General features: G+C 43.9%; 1 long non-coding RNA gene across 3 annotated transcripts in view; it reads right to left on the bottom strand.

The window, feature by feature from the left end:
• Positions 1 to 21,003, bottom strand: part of LOC148320413 (uncharacterized) — a 41,260-nt gene that overhangs the window by 16,255 nt on the left and 4,002 nt on the right. For 2 of the 3 annotated variants that reach the window (XR_015839660.1, XR_015839659.1), the window contains exon 4: positions 19,341 to 19,516. This is a non-coding gene — a long non-coding RNA (uncharacterized LOC148320413). Of the gene's footprint in view, positions 1 to 8,350; positions 8,496 to 19,340; positions 19,517 to 21,003 lie in introns of those variants that run through there. The other variant, XR_015839661.1, reaches the window with a different exon arrangement.

Genomic DNA, 21,003 nt, shown 5'->3' with positions numbered 1-21,003 from the left:
ACATTATTTTTACGTTAACACTTTGACGCTACTTCATCAAACCCCGTACGAAAAAAAATTGAGCAATTTGTAAGGATGCAAATGTAAAATATAATACACCATTTGAAATTGAAGTGAAAAAAAAAAATAAAACTTAAATTAGGCCATTTTGGTGTACGAATAGAAATATATTGATTGTTTCTTCTATTCACAGTTAGCTAAATACAAAATTAATGCTTAAAATGGTTTTGTAGTTTTTTTAAATTCCTATAATTAAAAAGCGAGGCAGGCGTGCTAATCACGACCCCACCGTATCCACAGCTTTCACATTCGAATCCCAATTGTCCTTCCTTCCAGTCTTGTGCTCGGTCACTGGCCCTGCTACTGTTCCACCTCCGTCACATCCCTCTTTCAACCATCATGTCCCTGCTTTTGTGACCCCGAGAAAAAGACGAGGGCAAAAACAGAAGAAAAAAAACCCTCCAGCTCATTTGGGCCTTCTCCTCACGTTCTCCTCTGGCTTCCCAGCTTGTCTGGAAGAGAGAGAAGCTTTGAAAGGAGGCGTCTATCGATCGGCCTCCGCCGTCATTGTGAGCCAACCTCCCACCTTCAGCCGGTATCGATCGCTCACGGCAAGCGGAGAACCGAGAGAGGAGTCGGAAGGAGGGCCCGAGGAGGGAGAATGATTGACAGTTGTCGTGAGAAGCGGTAGTCAGGCAGTTAATGAGGTACCCGTGCCACACAATTTGGGCATCCCATGTTCCCCCTTCTCTATTACGGTTCATCGTCCAGGCCCCCCCACCCCCCCCGGTGTGATGCTTGACACTTGACACTCACTTTATCCGTCCTGCCGCGACCATAAACTATCACTGATAACTGACGGCCACATTATCTTACACGGTGGTCCTAAAATCCTCAAGAGACTACTGGCAATAAGATTTGCAACATCATGTTTCTAAAGCGACATACACAGTTGGCTTGGGATCAACTCAGCATTGGGTGCAGTGAGACAATCCCAGAGGCGGAGAAGCAGAGTGAGCCTACACTGCAGGTTGGGGTGTGGGAGAAGGATTAGGACTTTATCCGGTGTTAATGAGACCGGCTCGGCTACAAATCCCCGTGAATCAATAAGCTAAGCTACTAAAGAGTCACTGATCTCAGACATTAGACACAATCTGAGATCACCATGTGCCTGTACTTGAGTTCCACCTTTATGTGAAAGGCTTCTTCAGTTCGAAGTTCCCAGGAGGATCGATACTGAAAAGTGTCACAATTTCATTTTCTTGAAAGAGTTGACACCTGCAACCGTCTACTCTCCCGCAGTCTCCCGAAGATGCTCTCTACATACTGAAATAGACGGCAAGGCCAGCATCCTGCCATTGTCCGAGATTTTTGGACTTGAAAGTCACTTTTGTTATGGCTCTTTGCAGGACCTTTTCCTTTATTTTCTGTTCCCACAAACAAAAATGACATTCTCTTATGATCAATCGATGGACTTCCAAGAGTCCAGATCTGCATAATGTACCACTGTCATTGGAAAGCAACCGAAAGGAGCCCAAATGTGTTACATCGTGGACAAAACAAAAACAGTATTACCAATATTGAAATGGACTGCAAGGCCAAAGTCGACTCTGTACTTTTTGGGGATTTTGCTTGTTCGCTACTTGCTAGCTAGTTAAGGTTTTTCTGCAAATACCAGAACACCTAAAACTCACAAAAGCCACCCATTCTGCTGATCTACTGTTTCCGCTCTGATCCATTTGGAAAGGTCTCTACATGAACCGCACCCCTGGTGAAAACAGGGTTAGAAAAAAAGACGAGTTAGAAAAACGGCATATAAACATGCCGCAACAGTCAAGAGGCACGTCAGAGTCTGACAGTTTTCCCCGGTTGCAGCATCTGAAGTGACAGTAAGCGGGAAGCAAACATCTCCTCTTGTCTTTGTTGTCCACCATCGCGGGTAGACGCCCCGCGAAATAAACAACCCACCCCCCTTACTGGTGCTCTCTTGGGGAAGTTGAGAGTGAGAGAGAGTGTGTTGATGGCGCCTTGATCAAGCCTTAATCCTGGGAGGAAGCGCACCCCCCACTCAAATACCCCCCCCCCCCCCCATCTCGTCCCACATTGGCCTGATTTGTGCTAACGGTGTCTGTGCATGCTAAACAGCCACAATGTCAGAGATGAGGAGGCACAGTGGGGGTGACAGACGCAAGACTAATGCGGTTCGAGATCGCTGCAGGTGTTGGTTGGGGTGCGTCTTTGTAGCGTCGTGCAAATTATTTTACACCTGTGCTAGCTAGCTAGCAGTCTTACAAAAGTGCCACCCTTTAATTTCTTTTGGGGTGAGAGTTTCCATCCACAATCTGTCAGCCCGCCCTTCTCCCAAATGAAACCATCTTTCATCAGCCATATTTCTATGAATATATAAACGGAATAAATGGAGCCAACACCAGATTTCTTTGAGCAAGAGAAGCATGGCCCTCCCTGGACTGGTCACCAGTCACATTTAGGGCACATACAGACAAACAATGACCATTCACAGAAACGTCACCTAAAATTCAGGGAGAAATTGCACCTCTAACATTAAAAAAAATAAATAAATAAGCACTCCCCCTACAGGATGGGCTGTGCAACTGCATCTTCTACAGTACGGAATAGAAAGTGCGGTATGCTGGAAAACGGCAGCAGGCGGGGGTTAAGAATCTTTCAGATCAGGTACACATAATGGCCCTCGTTAATATTCATAGCTTCCACGGGTACGGTGAAGGTTAAATTTGACTTACTTTTCAACTCTCATTACTAATACATGACGCCAATAAGAATATTCAAAGCGGACGGGTGACCAAAGGTTGATGAGAAGCGTACCTTTCCTCTGACATTTAAAGCACATTACCATTTTAGCGCACCCCCCCCCCCCCCCCAACACCACTCCACCTCCTTCCCCCTTAAACGTACCGGAATATATCTGCTATAATCATCATAGCTCTATCTCTCCATCTATCTTTACATTTATCTTGCTAGCTTAGAGTACCAGTGCTGTCCTGCATAATAAGGCCTGCAAGCCAGCGGCTAGGTAGCTAAGTACTTAGCCACTTACTTATCTAACTTATTGAACTATAAATCCTCCCCACATCATTCTGAGATCCGTTCTGTTAGCATGTCACGTTGCTAGTTTGCTTCCCACCTATCTTAAAATAAGTCCCAAAACAGCTAGCTTGCTATTTACCTAGCAGCATATCTGAAGTGTGTGTGCGTATGTTTCTCAAATCTATCCGTATGACACACCGCCGTGGTCGCTTTAGGTGAACAAACGGGTGACAAAAAGCGGTCGTCGGGAACCATCAGCATCAGCCGCTAGCTTGACATTTGGCGACATGTCTAGCGCCTGAGGCAGTCGCCGCGGCAACAAGTCAATGGGATGACAGCACAGGAGAGGACAGGTGACAGCAGGAAAGAAACATCTAAACACACACACCTACGCACGCATCATGTTTGATTAAGTGAGATCGAGGGACAGATGATGCTAATGCTAATGTCAATTCTATTCATAAATGGATGAATCCGAATAGAGACGAAAATCAAGAGCAGTCGCAAAAATGTGCTTAGATTTCCTGTGTAATCAAAGCAGAGATCTGCCAAGGCCAAACAATCTTTATCCTAAAATTTTTTTTAAATCCAGACATTAAAGAGGGTTAATGAAGAAGGTATGGGGATGGTGTGGTTTGCAGGCCTCTGCCCCCCCCCCCCGAAAAAAAAATAAATACATGATTCAATTTACATTTCTGTTGCTAAAAAACATATGTCAGTAAAAATGAACCCATGCAACAAAAAACAAATACATTCAATTAAATTAGCTCTTGGCCCGTTAACAAATACTTCGGACCCCCGCCCAGCCCCACCCTCTTCTCGCTCGAATCCCCTTCTGGCCTGTTTGTCACTTAAACGAACGCTCTCACACTGACAGGCCGACATCTCCCAGTCTTTTAAACCAAAACGACCGTCCGATAAATTTTTCATCCTCGCTCATCAGTGACGGACGGTCCCTCCCGAAAATTCCGCCTCAGCTTGCGTCCCCCGCGGGCAACTCCTGTACGCCGCGGAAACCCGACGTTTTCATCCTAAACGGCGGTAAATGGCCCGCCCCACAAATAATGCATAAACAGCTGTTTTGCCCAAGTAAGTTATCCTCTTAAAAGATTCAGAACCCTCTCCCGCTCTCTCTGCCGTCCGACAGACTCTCACTCGGTTAATTCATCAATTTCTTATGATAGCAACAGTTTGGCTCGATGCGGGCGTTTAAGTACCAATTAGGAGGGGGCGGGGGTGGGGGTGGGGGGGGACACCTCTCTATGTTTTTTCATCAAGCCCCCAAAGCAGCGTGAACCGTCCTTTCACGCCCGTCATATCCTTTACCGGCAGGAGTCGCCATTAACTTTTTAGCACCGTCAATTATTTATCCTGGATAATCGCTGATCAAAAAGGCAGAAAAACACACATCAATCACAGAGGACGTCAAACAAATTAGGGACTTCTATTACTTTTACTTTCATTTTTAATATGTCCTTCAAGTTCCCGGGTGGTCTGGGCGCCAGCGATACCGCCGATGGGCTTTCAAACTTGAAGACACCACAGACGCCGTCCTGGCATTGTGATAAAGTAGGATAGCAGTTGTGAAAGACTCGACTTGAAGTGTTGCCACTTGGCTTGGCGGACGCGTCTTCGGGCAGACATTTTGCGTCTCATGAGTCACTCAGATGTCCTTGCCAAGCGTCTGCAAAGATGAAACAAGAAGAAGCATCCTTGCAGAGAGAATGAAAGCCTCAGTCGTGTCTTCTGATGTGTGAGGGAACACATTTTTTTATTTTTTATTGAGTTGCTCGAATGTCAGGATGTGGAATTTGCTGAACTTGTTGACCAGAGCTCAAAAATTGGTGACTTTCTGACGTAAGAAACTCGAGAAGAAATGGGTTGCCTGACGAGAGGGAAAACGGAGGGGTTGTCTGCAGTAATCGAGCACGTGGTTGCTCCTCAAGTTTCAAATTCCGCAGAATGCGAGATTCCTGAGCTCGGTGTCCAAAGTTTCTGGAAAGTAAGCCAATGCCATCGCCACATCTACATCTGCAAACACCTCCACGGCTGTTCAAAGTCATAATGATTCAAAGATTTGCCTTCACAAGGTGGAACAAGAAAGGGTCATCTGCCGGGTTGAGTCCAGGAAAAGGTTTGGGGTACAATGTTGCTCCGCAAGTTTCTAGATCATCATGACGTAGAATAGCTGAGCTTGGTACCTTCAAAATTACACGCAAAATGCTAAAAATGGGTTTCTGATGGTGAAACGGTCATGCTGGACCTGTTTTGAGGAGAACAAGAAGTGGGGCGACTCTGCAGGACAGAACCGTCAATTGCCATTATACACACGTCCATGTTCTGTTCAGGGGTTGGAATCTTCGGTCAGGATGCAGACTGCACCACGGACTGGTCTTCAGACAGGAATTACAGGACATCAATCTCAATGAAACGTAGAAATTTAAAAAAAAGTTGATCCCCAAGACCTGAAAGCCGAATTTGATGATCGGATGCATAACAGGCAAAAGATTGCTTGAACAGCCATCATGACCACTCACGCGATCCAAAAGAATCTGAATCGAAAAAGAATGTCACACTGCGCTGAGGTTACCAGACAAAACCACACCGGCCATTTGAACACCCACTTTGGATATGGATATGTCTTGCTTAGTTTTATTTATTTATTTTTTAAGCTATGGAATTGCAACGTTTGGTCCGTATCATCAAGGAGCTGCACAAAATGAAGGCAGAAAGGTATCGAACATCGAGCAAAAATCGAGTAAAGGCCTTGGGGGGGGGGTACTCAACGTGACCTCCAACCTTCAGGGGACAAGCGCTTTCGCTTTCCCGGGACGCCGTGCTTTTTACGTCTGAATATTTCATGACACTTTTAGCACACGTACTGTATGTTCAAGCCGAACGCACCCGCACCGCTATCCGTTTTTACCCCTCATAATCCCTTCTTCTTCACCCCACCTCATGCGCTTTACTTTTACCCTGTTTTTTTTTGTGTGTGTGTGTGTGTGTTTCATAATTGCGTGAAATATTCATAAAGCTGATCTCATGCTGAGTGGGAAGACAGGCAGCGGGTGTTTTTGTTTGTTTTACCCCCTTCCTTCTCCTCCTCTCCCTCTTCTTGTCGGCAACGTTCTATTTTCCACGAGTTAAAGAGCGACCAATCAAAAAGCGCTTTCTTCACAAGGAGTCCAAGACTTTGAAAAATAAGCGTCTGGAGATTTGGCTTCATTTTCTTACGAGAGACATTTGGTTGCATCAAGGCAATTAGCTCTTTGGCGTCAGCGGCAATTATTCCATTCAATTAAAGCCTCTTCCCAGATAATAAAGTCTCATAATTGATTTTTCATCCCAGGGCATTTTTTTTCTCTGCTCGTTTTTCCGCCGTCTTACACTCATTAGGCCAGTCAACAGAGCGCGCCTGTGTAAAATCATTTGTCAAACACTGCCTTTAATTGGCCGGGTGGTGCAAATCGGGGCGTTTGTTGCTCCCCTTTTGTTGCCGACGAGCCTCCTGAGTTGGGTGGTAGTAGTGGTGGTGGTTGCGGAGGTGGTGGAGGGGTTAAATGAATCATTCATTAGGGTCCACAGAGGAAGAAGCGAAGAGACAGAGGAGGAGGATGTTCAAAGGAGAAACGCTGTTGAGTTTTTTTTTTTTTTCTTCTCTTCGCTGGCCCGTTGGAGAAGCAGGAGGTCGGTCGCCCCAGGGGAGCCTGGCCCATCTCCAGCCGAAAGCTGGGCGGCGGGTTCTGTACGGACCCCCCTCTACATACATCTACCACCTCCCTCCACCCGAGTGCCCCCGGGCTGCTGGGGTCGGCCTCCAGATGTCTCTAATGAAGCCCCCGGCTGAGCTGAGAAACGCTGCAAAGAGTGTCAAGAAGTGAAGATATTTCAATCGGACTCGGAAGGAGGGTCACAATTTATGGTGATAAAAATGACCAAGTAGTCTCCGGGCTGTAGACTTCTGCCAAGGTCTTCTATTCTGTTCATTTGTTTCTCTCATTACCTTTCCATGTTATGTTTCTCTGTTATGGTCCGTCTTGCGGTTCCATCGTTCCATTCGTTTGTTTCATTGTTTTGGGATGTTCATAAGCTAAGCCCTGTTGTTTTGTTCCGTTCCCATTTTAAGTCCAGCTTTCATTGTCATTTTGTTCCGTTACGGTTTCTTGTTCAGTCCCTTGTCAATTTATTTCCTTCCTTCCTTTCCACCAAATAGTTCCTTCGTTTGCAAAAATTGGGCATTACCACTTGTACTAAATAACACGCCGACCAATCAAAACATTATTTCAAGTCAGGGAGTTGTTGGCCCTAGGTCAAATGCCTCCCATTGCATTTAACTCAAGACATTAAAAATGGCACACAAGAAATTGTTGGCTTGTTTACTGTAACGTGTAGGACTAATCAGTGTCCATATAAACGACGTAAATATCGACGTATATTTTAGTATGCACTCGACATAATTGATTATTCCCTTTGGAAATATCCGTACATGGCCGCATTTAGTGCTTTAATACTAGCGGTATTATCTTGGCTGCGTTAGTTTGTGGTCGCGTCTACGGGGACTTGAGGGCTAATATGAGTGTGCGTGTGTGCTAATTAAGCTAATAGAAATACTTTGAGAGCTTTCCTAATGAGACTAATTATGGAGGCGGTGGGCGGCTCGTGATTTGTGCTGCTCATTTGGAGGAGGCTGTTGAGGAATTTTCTAGAAAACGACAAAAAAAATGATTTCATGGTTTCATCTTGATATTTTACTTTAATGTCATATTTTTTTTAATTTTTATTTATTTTTTGTTATTTCCATTACAAACAAAATACAATTGTTTACAATTACTGAGATACTAAATGATATGTTTACGAAACACAAATACGAAACATAATGACCACATACAATCGTCTTCATAGCAACAAAGATTCAATATTTTGATTTGTTTTTCAGTCCTAATTGTTCATTGTGCTACATGGAACAAGAAATCAAAAAAAAAAAAAAAAAAACTTGAGTCACATGCTGCTTCACCAGGTTGATGTGCTCACACCTACTACTTCTTCACTAGCATTCTGCTCCGGTAAAATCGCATCACAGAAGAAAAATTAGTCTGTTTCGGTGTCAAAATGTTCCCGTCAGGATTCAGGCACAAAAGTTTTTCCGGCCACCCGTCAAACTTTATCAGCATCAATCTGACCAGGGAAGGCCTCGCCAAGCCCCTAAACAACCCATTGACACCCAACCCCCTACCTCACACACACCCTCCGTGTCGGAATAAGAAGCATGCGTGTATAGTAGAGTGCACTGAGTGGACGCGGGGGCCGAGCGCGGGCAGAAAAACAAGGGGCCCCTCCATCCATAATTCAGAGGAAGGTAGAAAGTGTACAGTGTGTGTGTGTGTGTGGAGCTTGCTTGGTGGAGGAGAGGCACAGCATTAATGGACACACTAGGAAAAGACGACAAAAAAAAAAAAACATCTTACCTATACTTTTTTCCCCTCATATTCAACCTAGTGACAGTCAAATACACTCATAAATTCCAAAAATATAATATCGGAATGATGTAAAAATTAATGGGTATTATTATGGTTGGATGGTAAAAATGTTCATCTGAATTGAGTCTTGATTAATACAAATATACTGAATACTACCAAATAAGATGCTATTAATTGTTTAATAAAAATCCCATTAGTTTGTTGAAATAAATTAATGCTGTTAAATAAATATTTGTATATATTTGACTGACCTTAAAATAAGAAATGTTAGTACATATGAAAAAATACAAAACGAAAATAACACAAAAAAAATATTTAAAAAATTATATTAAAAATATACAATTATACTAATTATAAAAATATTTTAAAAAGCAGAATTTAAACAAATAAATAAAATAGGTGACTAGTAAAAATCCTTATATCCAAATAATAATAAAATACAAATGAAATGTATATGATAAATTTGTACATTAGAAAAAGGACTAAATGTTTTCACAAATGAACAATAAAAGTAAAAATAATAGAAGTTGACTATAATATAGCTACAGTACTGTATAACCCCCCCCCCCCCCCAAACAAAAAAAAAGTGCATTGCAAATGAGTCTTCCCAACGGGACACACAAAGTGGAGGGGCCCATTATGTGCAATGACCACTCAAGTAGTGGATGTCACTGAGTGTTTTGTTACTTTTTCCATCCACGTGTGCACTCCAATGACACGTCTTGGGGGACCTAAGCCGCTCTTTTGCCAGGCCCCCACCACAACCTACACGAGCTTGCTCACTTATTTCAGAAGCCCAAAAGTGAAATCACATTTATGGTTAATTAAGAATCGTGTCCATTGTGTACAACTGACGCACACACATTTATATAATAAGACACACGAGTGCGTGTAGCGCTTGGTCGTGGACGCTCTGGGAGTGGCGGCCTCCTCATTGATTCTCGCTCACTGACTGTCCCACCGGCCTTGTCCTTTAAAAACACGACTCGACGTGTGCGTGTGTGTGCGCGTTGTGTGGCTGAGCTACTTCCTTACATTATCTGCATGGCTGAACTTGGAGCGCTAACACAGCCATGATTTCTGTTACCCTGGGAGGCCAAGTGTGTGTGTGTGCGGGGGGGTGTGCGTGTGTGTGCGTGAGAGAGCAGCTTTGCTTGCAGTTTCGGGGTCACAGCGAAGTGTTTTGTTTGTTTTCGCTTATTTTTTCCCAGCTATTTGTCCCCTCTCTCCTTTCACTCCATTCCTCAGGAGGACCGCAACCATCACATGACCCAAGTGGAGGAACAAGACTGCCTTGCTGCCAAAATGGGGCTTTCGCCCATCTGCGCAGTTTACGTGATTCAAATTTGGTAGCAATTGGACAAAATGTGTCGGAAAAGTTGGGCCAAAATGACCTAGAAATCACCGCTTTAAACCTCAAATGGCAGACCTCCTGTGTCTATGTGAGTAAGGGTTCTCGGTTGTTTTTGTGGGTCTACTCAAGAAAGAAATGTCTATTAAATGTCATGTTTTTGAATGAAAAAGACATCAACAACAACAAAAACTAGGCTGCTACTGACCGAGAAATGGCCAAAATGACCCAAAAATGGCTGGCTTCAAATCAAAATGGCTGACTTTCTGAATATTTTCCGGCATTGTTTTTTTTTTTTGTGGGTCTACTCGTGATAGACATGACTACCCGCTGTCGAGCTACTGAGTTGGAAATTGCTATAATGGTTAATTCACATCAAAATGGAAGACACTGTTTCTTTGATTCCTGAGACATTTTTGTGTGTCTTGTCATGATAGACCTGCCTACCAAATTTCATTTTTGAAATGAAACTGGCATCTGGGGCTGATGGCCTCAAACCACATTGTCTGACTTCTTGAGAACATTTTGTGGTTCTACTCATTTTAGAGACACATGGCAAATTTCATGGTTCCAAGTAAAACCGTCAGAACTTTTTTTTTTAATTGCTAGAATTTTTTCACGAGTCTGGGAAAAGTACTCAAAAATCAATGTCCATATTGACCCAATACAACCTAAAATTAGCAGGTCTTAAATGATGATCTCAAAAGATTTTTGTCATTTTAGCTGCTGTTACGCACTTTGACTCATTTTGCACTTGCTTATGCGTTTGGGTTAGTTTAGCGCCATGAAAGGCAGCGGCGAGCTGCCAGCTCAAAATACTTCACTGCCCCGTAAATACACCCATAAAGACAATAAACGTCCTGTTCAATAAGTGTTAAATTATGTAGCTTAACACGCTGTAAAGCTCAGTCGAGCGGCGTCGCTCCAAACGCTAGCTCTGCGGCCTGCCGTCGCCGACACGACCTTTTGCCTCAAGCGCTGACACGCTCCCTCAAGTATCTCCATTTGTCTTCTTCTTCAACCACCACTCTCCTCCACCTCTAACCCGGGAGGATGTTTCACGCTGCTCCGCGCCGCTTTTTGGTGCGCTTTTTCTCTTTACGTGCCATTGGCTTTGCCATGTTACAATTCTGTCCGCCGCCTTCTGCATCATTTAACAGAAGCCTCCCACGGCGTGATGACGGCAGACAGGTAGAAGAAGACCAAGACACCGGGGGGAACTGAGGGAGGATGTGGGCATGGATAAGACAAAATAAAGAGTAGGGAAAAAAAGTTCAAGTCAAACTTCTATTTTTGCTGCCATCGGCACAAATGCTTGACAAGTTACTGCTGCCCAGCAGTACAGGATACCAGTTAAAATTTGGGACACCAGGCAAGGAAGATTCTTCTGGCAGAGGCTTGCACTAAATGGCACAATGTGCTAAAATTAACGAGAGGCCGCGAAATAGAAACTATGGCATGACTCCTTCTTGTGACTGGCTCCAAGTCATTCAGAAGTTCCAAAATTGCACTGCCATAAAGACGATGTGTCACATTAATTGTTGCTTTTTGAATTTCAAAAATGTTTACCGAGCAGAAAACTTCTCTCAGCAGCAATTTATCGCATTTGGTCGATGTAATCCTGGTTGGTTAGTTGATCCATGTTTCATATCAGTTTACTTCTGTTTTAGCATGTGCAACCTTTTAGTAAAACAGGACCAGAACAATGTGTGGGTGACTTTTATTTTACCTTACGTCGGAATCCTCTTTTATCCTCTGCCGTGTGAATGACCTCATCATCTCATGACTCATCTAAAGTTGATGTCACTTTTGGAAAAGCATCTCCAAGTTGCACGTGAGGGTTTCGTCAACCTCCCGATTGCCGCTGTGGCGGTGAACTGTTATTAATTCCGCCAGGCTTTTAGGCTGGGGGGTGTGGATTTTTATTTATTTTGCTCAGGGTTTTTGAGGCATCCTCCACTAGGACTACACTTGTATATTTCATGTCTCCCTCACACGTCCGCAGACAGTGCCCAGAGGAGGGTAAGTCATCCCAAAATGCTGCTCTTTAAGCATTTATCCTTGTGGGATGTAGTCTAAGGGTGTGTTCACACTTTTTATCCAGTTCAGACAGAGATATGTCACCAGGAGAGGATGGTTCAGAGATCCTACACCGGATTTAGGAAACAAAGTGCAATAGAGTCGTCCGGGAGTTCAACTCCTATCATTTTCTGCTCTCTGTCATGCTTTTCCCAATAAGTGTGCCTTGCTCAGGAGCATTCTGAAATCAATAAACCGAAAGCCAAAGGTTCATTCACTCACCCAGCACCCAGGAGTTAAAAAAAAATAGAGATTCCAGCAGGAAAATGTCTGAAATCAGTGTAGATGAGTTCTAAGAAATAGATGAATGAAATGGAAAGCGGGAGGTGGAGGGGGGAGTGTTTAGGGCGCACCTGGCAAGGGGTCAGTGAAGCACTCTCCGCGCATAACCAGGTTAATGGGGAAGCGGGCGGGCGCCTAGATGGGTCTGATGGGAAAAAATAAGGGAGGGGAGGGTTGTTTTTGTGTGAAGCTTTAGCGTAAAGTAAAAGGGGAAGGAGGAGATGGCCAAATGGGATGCTGGGGGAAGATTTTTTTTTTTTTTGTCCGCCTTCCTATTTCCTTCTTACCCACTAACGCCACCACTCCCCTTCCTCCCCCCCATGCCTGTTTTAATCTGACTAAATAGGATAACCTGCTCTTCATAAAAAATGGATGCCACTTCATTCGACGGGACCCACCGGCTGCGCCCCCCAGAGGCTTCGGGCCGGCCGAGCGCGGGGGATCTCCGCTGCCAAAATCACTGGCCGTAATTAATTACCTACCCACACGGCCGCCGCCCCTGCCGGTACCCCCGTCGCTCTGCATCTTCACTCACCCCTCACCGCCTCTGCAAATTTCGGAGTGGTGAGATTGAGAGGTGTAAGCAGAAAAACAGAATGGATGGTTGGAGGACGGTTGGAGGGTGGGGGGGCTGGACGGCTGCTTGCTAGGCACTGCGAGCTTTTTAGCCAATCACGTGGGGGAGTTTGTCAAGCAGGAGATTGCAGTCTGAAATATTAATGTTGAACCCGCTTACGCCCCCCCCCTTCCCCACCACCACCCTCCTCCTCCTCCTCGCTTCTGGAAGGGACACTTGCCCGTCAATATTTCATGAGGCGGGCCCAGACACGGGCAGGCGCTGCTGGGCCGACCCACCCCTCACACCCCCATCCACCCCATAACGGTACACGCATCAGCCACCCCTTTGCCTTTAATGCAGCCAGCGGTGGTGGAGGAGGAAGGGAGGTTGGGTGGTGTGGGGAAGGGGCGACGAGGTCGGCGGTGAAGTGCGGGTGAGCAAGGTCCTCTCGGGCCTGGCGAAAACCGAAGAGGAGGTGCACTAAAAGTTGGGTAGCAAACTCATGGCGTTTCATGTGAGGTTGCGGGTGGTGAGCGGTGAGGAGGGTGGTAGTCGGCGGGTTATGAGTCTGCAGAACCCTTTGGCAGTACAGAGTGCTACTGCGGAACAAGCAATCCGAGTTGGTCAGGCGTCCGGGGAGCCGAGAGGCCGCTCTGAGCGAGTTTAGCTGCTCTTCAAGTCCGATGTTCGCTTGACGCGAGTGTATAAATGTGGTCCATGCTGCTGCGGCTGCAATTTTTTTTTTTTAAAAAAACCCTCTCACCCGCAGACTTCATTTTGCTCCGAATCGATGGTTTATAATCCCGGAGGGTGTCAGAGGATGATGGGATGTCCAATCGGATAGACCAAGATCAAGAAGGCTCCAAAAAGCAGAACGATCTCAAGACTGGGTTTACTTTTAATAAGAAACTGAAAACCAAAGCCTTTTGCAAGTGCAAACGAAATGTCCAGACATGGAGAGATCACGTTTCTACGTCATTCTTGACTGTCTTGCTTCGACTGCAAGCCACTTTGTCCATGTGTGTAAGGAAAACTTTTTGCCCCACAAATCCAATAAAGCACCAAGTCAAAGTTGATAATATGAAGGTAAAAATATAAATGAATCAATGTGCTCCAAACGATATCGAGTCGGGCCTCATTTTTGGGATTTTGAATTCCGCTACTATTTTGTCAATATGTCACATATAGCACCAAATAAGCGCTAGAAAAAAAAAAAGAAGCTTTTTGTCTTGTCGTGTGTATTCAGTGAGATTATGATAACACGCTATAGAGTGACTCTTCACTGCATAGTGTGTGATTTGACGCACGCTTAAGATAAGGGACACTGAGGCCTCTTGAAAGCCCTTCAGAGTCCCGGTCTCTTGAACTTTGAACTCCCCCAGAGCTCTTGGTGTGTCCTGACGCCTCAATAATTGATGTGAGGAAGAGGGAACAACTCTCTCTCTTTCACACACACACACCTGCATACACACGTATGTCACTCACACACGCGCATGGTTATTGATTTTGTTAACTGACTCAATGTGGACACACGAGGCGAGTGGTGAGTCAACACTTCTTTCCACGCCTTCGAATGGTCTTCACTCAATACGCCGTACGTATAGCTATCTATCCCGCCGGCTGGAGCTTTGCCCATCAGCCGGAGAGTTGCTTGACAGAGGTTTGACAACCGACCAGCGCTTTGCGCACTCGCCATAGCCTCGCCCACCTGCTGGGATTTTCTTCATTGGCTGTTGGTGTGCAGCTTTATCTACCGCTCCTATTTCTTTGCCAATCAAGCTCGACCAACCGGACGTAGCTTTGCCCAGCAGACGAAGCCCACAGAACTTAGCCCTCCGCCCGGATTTTCACACACCAGCCATAGCTTTGCCCACTGGCCGTAGCTTCACCCACCATTTGTATTTTTACTCACAAGCAGTACCTTTGCCCACCGGCAATTGCTTTTCCCACTTGGTTTAGCGTTGCCTTCCAGATCGAGGTTTGCCCACCAGCCTTAGCTATGTCCACAGGCTTCAGCTTCACCCACCGGCAATAGTTCTGCCCTTCGGTTGTAGCTTTGCCCATTGGGCATATCTGCGCCCTGCCCACCCCTGTTTTTTTGTTGGTTTGAAACTTTTGGCTCAGGTGTCTCAACTGAGGCTGACTGATGAGAATGCTTGCCCCTTCTATTTTCCGTGAGGGTGTCTTCCAGATGAAGGACATGTCGCTATTTTATAACAGACCAAGTGTGAAATTGAAATGTTCCCCCCATCAGAGGCTGACCTTGTCGCTGGCGCTACCCTGCCGGTGGAATTAAACATGGATTTAAATTCCAGAATAATCAAATGACCTTAAAAAGTATTCTAATGTTCCTTTGACATTCTTAAAGCATATGTATATATGCAAGTTGCTAGAATTCGATCTGTTAGAATAACTTTGAGCATTTTACCTGGGATTCGAACCCGCGACTGAATGAAAAGCAGCACCTTATACCACTACATTGAAATGAAATGCCAACGTTTCCGGTTTCTCTAAAGCATCACCGCTCCAACCATTTTTTTTCCTGGATGACGGACCGTTTGCACTGAAAGCAATTACGACTCTCCGAGCATCCATTTGCAAGATTTTTTTACTCCCAAAACAAACGTTGTAAATTTATCATGGCGGCGGCAACCACGTTACAACCCCCCCCCCCCCCCAACCCCACCTTACCCCGACAGACAGGCAGCTCTAATCGTATGCTTAGGGGAGTTCCTCAGACGGATGGGAATGTATCAAATATTTACCGTCAGGCGCTAGCTAGCAGTGACACACACACGGCATGAATTTAACATGGCCGCCGCCGAGACAAAAGGCAGGGCCGCCAGGAGCTAGCTTCTACTAAGCCGGACCGCGAGTGTGAAGAGGGCCCGCTAAGGCTCCAGCTAGGCTTCATCTGGGCTCGGCCTCAAGGCTGCGCCGGTGAGTCGCGTGGCAGGCGAGTGCATGCCAGATCTTGGCACGCATGCTTTTATTTCCTCTGTGTGCGTGTGTAGGTGTGTGTGCGTGTGTGGGTGTGTGTTTTGCCTTAAATTACGGGTGCTGTTTGTTGAGTGGTCCAGTGGAGCGCACAGTGACAGATGATGTAAATTATTAATTGCTTTCCTGTAGCTGAGTGTGGTGGGCCTTGTCCTCCTTCCCTCTCTTCCGTCTTTCTCCCTCGGTTACCCTCTTTGTCTCTCCGCTTCTTTTATTTTGGTGTGCGTTGGGTGCCGCTAGTCTTTTCAAACCACCACTCATATTGGTCAAGTAAAGTTGCTTTTTTCGGGTTCGGCAACTTGAAATGTTCCCCCAAAGTAGACCAAAATGTTGATGGTGACCATTAATTGGGAAGTTTGGGTCTTAAGGCCCAAAGAAACAAAAAGAGACTTAAAACAACACCAAAAACTAGAAGAAAATTCAAATTGCTGATTGCGAACACACAAAAAAAGGTGATCCAAGTGAGACCCAAAAATATGAAGCCACCCAAAGATCTTAATTGTAAAGAAAAACAACGAAAACCTAAAAAGTGACTTTTTTGACAAAACATTGTGAAGAGAAAAAAAACGCTTGCAAAGTTTTTCAATAAGACACTCAAAAGAGCTAGAAAAAAAGCAAAGAAAACCAAACACGATTGTAAAGACCGGGTTTCGAGGCTTGAAGGGCCACGGATACAAAAAGAGAACCAAAAGACAGGAAAAAAGGGGGTGGACAGTTCTTGATTGCAGAGATGGGGTGTCAAGTACCCACACACACACACACACGCACACACCCACACGCACACACACACAAAGGGAAAAAAACCACCAAGAAAACTCAAACTGTTGGTCACTCTATAATAGATGACCACTCCAACACCTTGGTCACAGACAACTCTACGACAACAGACTACCCAAGTTATGGACATCTGCAAAAAAACAACTTCATCACGACCACCTGGGTCTCGGACCACCCAATGAAAAAAAGACCACCTGGCTTGTCAACATTGACAAAAACAACAACTTCACTACCACTTGGGTCATAGACTACTCCACTCAACCAATCCGAGTTGTGGAACAAAAGATGACACCTGCGTCATAGATCATGCTATGAAACGATGAGCAAGTCTACCTTCCCGTCGAGGGCAACTCTACGAAAGATGACCATGCTACCGCCCCATTTGTAAACTCCTCCATGGGAGACAATAATCCAACCTACCACCGAGATCAAAGACTACGCCATGAAAGATAATAACGGTACCATTCAGGTGACCACTCGACGAAAGACAACCACGATTACCACCTGAGCTAAGTCGTTCTCTGGAATGAGCAACTATATTGGAGGCAAAAGGCCTCCCTGCAAAGTGAATTCATAAAAGTATAAAGAGGATATCAACTTGGGTCTCCCCGCCCCCATCCCCTTCACGATATGAGAGGGGGTGTGCCCAAAATTCAAACCGAAGAGCCCAACAATTCTTGGTCACCCGCTAAAATATTGATGACATTTTCACGGTGAGGTCATTTCTTTTCTTTGCTTGCGCTCCGCATACCGTCAGCAGGTATGTTGTCACACCCTCCATTTTCATACATATGACCACGCGACGTTTCAGAAAGTGACGACGGGGGTGTGTAAGTGCATGCGAGTCGGCGAGGGGGCCATTTGCAGGTGGGGGAAATGGACACGCTGTGGCACTCAAGAGGGCGGCTCCCACCTCTCCGTGTGCACCGAGCGGAATTGTCCTCAAGCTGGCAGCTGAGGCGGGCCAAGAGGAGCGTTGGCTTTTTATGCGGATCAAGGCCAACGTGCAAGCCATGCCATATGAAGACACCTTGCCTCACCCATGGTCATTTTTAGGACCATAATGTTTGAATTTTCAAGAATATATATATATATATATTTTTTTTTTTTTTTTAAGTTTTTGCAGGGTATTTTCAGAGAAAAAGCTTGTGCTTTTTACAAAATGTCATAATTTTCTAAATTTCTTTTAATATTTTTATTTTTTTGCAACAATTTTTTTTGCCCCACCAAGGGTCAATATGCGGCCCTAAAAATGTCATTTTCGGAAAAGGTATTTTCTTCCCAAATTCTCCAAGTTTTTCTAAGGATAAAAAAAAAGAGGAAGGGTAAATCGCTATTTTTCTAGATTTTTTTCCCTCTAGGGTTTATTTTTTTGTAGAAAAGAGGGTTTTTTTCCTCTCAAAAATTATTTTTTTAACAAAAAAATATAGTGCTGAAATCCTGAAATTTTACGAACATTTTTCATTACAATCATTGCATAATAGATTAATTTTTTAAGTGTTATTTTATTTCAAAATGCAATTTTTGTTTTTAAAAAAGTAAAAAAAAAAAAAAAAAAATTAAATGCAAAAACGTTTTGATCTTATGAGGGCAAACTTGACCACTGAACTAGATGCCATATTTGATTTTATGTACACACAAGCTATCATCCATGCACGCACATAGACGGGCATACGCACACACGGGCGCACGCGCACACAGAGCGAATAGACAGTGGATAGAGACAGAGTGTCCATTGATTCCTGGATGAACATCGATCACATGCACAATTAATTGTTCTCTCAAGCGTAGTGATCATCATACAACTTGAGGGGCTACGATCAATACGAAAACCTTTGTCGACACACGCTAACAGAACATGCTACACCTGTAAGCTAACACCATGTGTTGATGGGAAACATCACTCGCTGACCCGGAGGGCGTATCGGACTTTTCACATTCGACACCAGGGCAAATATTTACCACACAGAATCTTATTATGAGTCATCATAAAAGAAAAACTGTTCAATCGACTTTGCAAATTAACATATGGCTTAAGGTTAATTTCGTACACCTTGTAATCAATTGTTTGTTATCACGAGGGAGAATGGAAAATGTGCTGGTTTTTTTGGGGGGTTTTTTAAGTCATTTTTCGGGGGAGTAAGGCTTTTGTGAGAGGAAAGACTTCATGGAAAAAAGCAGTTGTAACGGCACAAAAATAAAATAGTCATGTTTTTAGGAGGAAAAACGTTTGGTTTTAAAAAAATAAAATCATTTTTAAAGAATCTTCCAGGGAAAAAGTCCTGTTTGTTTGGTTTTTTTAACAGAATGTATTTTGGTGGAAAGTTCTATGAGGAACGTTTTCGGAAAAAAAGTTGAAATTGCACAAACAAAACATTTTTTAAGGATTTAGAGGAAATAAGTTGCATTTCAAAGACGAAAGTAAATGTTTGAAGAAATTCTTGTTTTTTAAGTTGCACTCTTATTGAGAAAGAAAAATTGCTAAACTGTCTTATTTTCTTGTGAAAACGTAAAATAAAAAAGATTATAGAAAAATAATAATCACTCGAGAATAGAGTCTTGTTTTTTCAAGAATTGTTTTGGAATTTTTTGAAAAAATGTCGTTTGAGATTTTTACTTTTTCTTTTTTTTTTTTTTAAACATGGCAAAACTAGCATTAGCAATTGTAAGTCCGCAAGCGTAAAATTCCATTTTTCTTTCTTCTTGTTCTGATGATGCCGTATGAGCAGCAGGTGTGGGGTGCGCCACTCACCCCCTTGTCACTCGTCACTGTTCCAGACCGGATCGACCTCCACATGAAAAGCAGCGCGGCTCCTCCGTGGGAATTTTAAAGGGGCGTCAATTAGGCCTCCTGTCGCTCCCCCCGCTCTGCATGCGGCTCCACTCGAGGGGGTCTCGATCCTGCGCTTCTCTGCCACTCACCTGGCGCTTCATATGCAAACGAGAAGACCGACAATGAGGCGGCCAACACGGGAAATGAGCACCGCAGGAATATATCTGCATGATTGAGACCAAAGCTCCGGGAAATAATGGCTGCCGCAGAAAGTCCGAGGCCACTGAGGTCGCACGTCAACACAGCCAAGGATGAACTCGTTTGCTTTTTCTTTGGCTTCGTTTGTGTTGAAGTTAATATGGTGTTAGATTGTTTTTAAATTGTAACAGTCTTCAAGAACTAATGACCTTTTTGTGAGATTACGTTTGACAAGTCAAGAAAAAAAATTGGCATTATTGTAATAAAGCTTGGATTTTTTTTCTTGAAAATACAGGGCTATTTCATATATTTTGTGTTTGAAAAAAAATCTAATTATTGCTGTAAAATAACTTACGACTGTCATAAGACTATCAGTTATTTTAAATATACAACTATTTTGTAAGGTTTTGATTTCAGTTTTTTTTTTCTTGAGTTTTTTTAACTTAACTTTATCACCGTGAGCGGAATTATTTTAACTCAAAATAAAATACAACTTTTTCAGAATAAAAATCTTTTTTTTGACAGAATAAGGCTTTCTTGAAAAAAAAATCCAACTTTCTTGACAAAGTACAATTCTATTCTCCTCTGAATACAAATTATTTTCTTTTTTTTCGTGAGGAAAAAAACATGGACTTCAATACTGATATTATTACTGGAAGATTACAACTTTTTTTTTTCTAAAATCCTAAATATAGTCTCATGAAAACCTTATTTCTTGACAAACCCAGCATTGCACATTTAATCACTTTAATTTTTTTTTTAATTTTCACTAATTTTTTTCCCACCCGCACTAACAAATTGCAACGAGTGGATCAAACATAGGCAAGGCGTACATCCCTGCATAATATTTGCGGCGTACGGCATCGGCAGACATGATGCATCCTAACAAGCGCATGCATATTGCATCACCTTGACATATGTTTTTAGGGAATATCTGTTTTATGCATTAATGCCCATCCCGCTGAGCTTTTGGTGCAACATTACGGCCAATGAAGATGCGGAATAAAGCGATCAGAAGAGACAAATACATTTCCATTCTCTGATGTTTTTGACGTTTAGCCGCGGCAGCCCTGTGGCAGAAGAAGTCACGGTGAGGGGCGCCCCGGGGGCACCACCAGACCTTCTTAATGGAGGCTGAGGTGGGGGGGTTGGGCTTTCCAACTAAGATCTACATCGCTGAGAGAGAAGCAACACTGTTAATGATCCTGTTACTCTCCTCTTGTCATGAGCTCATATTGGGCCTCGTTCACTAACATGCTGGGAAAAAGAAAAAGGATCTTTCAATGAACTTAACGTAAATAGTGACAAAAGTGTCTCAAAGGGCTCACAGTTAACACATGACGTTTATGATGTCCGCCAAGAGAAGGAAAAAATAAATAAATCAGCCAAAGAATTTCAACATAATTCAATGGATTTCTTGAGGCATGAAGCAATTCTTAATGTG

The sequence above is a fragment of the Idiotropiscis lumnitzeri genome, chromosome 17, assembly GCF_059441095.1.
Source record: "Idiotropiscis lumnitzeri isolate Australia: NSW breed Sydney's pygmy pipehorse chromosome 17, RoL_Ilum_1.0, whole genome shotgun sequence".
NCBI classification, from domain to species: Eukaryota; Metazoa; Chordata; class Actinopteri; order Syngnathiformes; family Syngnathidae; genus Idiotropiscis; species Idiotropiscis lumnitzeri.
The sequence above is the reverse complement of the archived record's forward strand: the minus strand, read 5'-3'. Positions and strand labels throughout refer to the sequence as shown.